The sequence below is a fragment of the Corapipo altera genome, unplaced genomic scaffold, assembly GCF_003945725.1.
Source record: "Corapipo altera isolate COAL_440 unplaced genomic scaffold, ASM394572v1 131884, whole genome shotgun sequence".
In the NCBI taxonomy this organism is placed as follows: Eukaryota; Metazoa; Chordata; class Aves; order Passeriformes; family Pipridae; genus Corapipo; species Corapipo altera.
The window spans coordinates 1-1,585 of record NW_020886100.1 but is presented as its reverse complement, the minus strand read 5'-3'; positions in this window follow the sequence as shown (position 1 = coordinate 1,585).

Here is a 1,585-nt window from a genome sequence, read left to right as displayed (position 1 = left end):
CCGCCCGGGAATGGAGGAGAAGAAGGGAATGAAGGAGGGGGGGGGGAAGGGTGAGGGGAGGGGGGCGGCAGGGCCGGAGCGCGGCGTACACAAAGCGGCGGCGGCGGCGGGAGGAGGAGGAGGAGGATGAGGGAGGAGGAGGAGGGAGGAGGATGAGGGAGGAGGGCTCGCGGTGCCGGGGAGGAGCCGCGGCCGCTCCCGCCGGGCCCCGCCGGGCGCTCTGAGGGGGACGCGGAGGGATCCGCGCGCACGCCCCTCACGGGCGGGCGGGCGGGGGGCGCGCGCGCGCGCGGGTGAAGCGGCCGCCCCTGAGGGGAGGGGGGCGGCGGTGATGCGGCCCCCGCCGCGGGGGCTCCCTCCGCGCTCGCTATCTCCCCCCCCCCCCCCTTCCATCCCCACACGCTCGGGGGTCGCTTCTCTCCCCCTTCCCGGGATCGCCGTTCCCGGGGGGACGAAAGGGGGGAGAGGCCGCGTCCCCGTCCCCTCCACACCCCTCCGTCCGCCTCCCCGGTGCTGCCGCCCCCTCCTCGTTTTGCCGGCGCTGGCGCTGGTGGGCGGCCATGTTGGGCACGGGGATTATTTTTCGCCGCCTTTCTTAGCCGCCACAATACGCCGAGGGGTGGGTTTTGTGGGGTTCTCTGGAGGAACGGCCTTTCCCCCCCCCCCTTTTTAGGGGAGCATGAGGGTGAGGGGGTGTCTCTGATCAGCTCAGGAGTGACATCCCTCCCCCTGCTTGGCCTGCTCGCTCTCCGCCTTCGCAGAGTGGTTCCCCCTCTCCAGTGCCTTGTGTGAGCCCCTCAGGGAGCTGGGGTTGCCATCCCAACACTCATCCTCAGGGAGCTGGGATTGCCATCCCACCCCTCTCCCCAGGGATCTGGGGTTGCCATTGCACCCCTCATCCTCTGGGATTTGATCCTATCCCTCATCCTCAGGGATCTGGGATTGCCATCCCACCCCTCATCCTCTGGGATCTGGGATTGCTGTCTGAACCCCTCAGGGATCTGGAATTGCCATCCCACCCCCTCTCCCCAAGGATCAGGGATCGCCATCCCACCCCTCATCCTCTGGGATCTGGGACTGCCATCCCAACATTCATCCTCTGGGATCTGGGATTGCTATCCCACCCCTCTCCCCAGGGAGCTGGGATTGCTGTCTGAGCCCCTCTGGGATCTGGGATTCCCATCCCACCCCTCATCCTCTGGGATTTGGGATTGCCATCCCACCCCTTATCCCCAGGGATCTGGGATCACCATCCCACCCCTCTCCTGATCCTCTCCCTCGATCCCCAGGTTCTCCTTGTCCTGCCTCGTCCCTCCGGTGCCATCCCCAGGTGACAGAGGGCTCTCCCTCCCTCCATCCCGGCTCCCTCCCTCATCCCAACCCTCTCCAAGAACAAGGAAAAGCTGCTCTTTATTTGCTCCCCTGAGCTCACCCTCCCTCTCCTTCCTCCCTCACCTGCCCCATCCCTGCCCCTGCCAAACCTGGGATCCTTCCCTGCCTTTTCCCAGCGCTGCCTCCCCGGGAAGCTCAGGAATTCCGTTCAGCAGGATCAGGAATTCAACAGGATCAGGGATTCCGTTCAGCA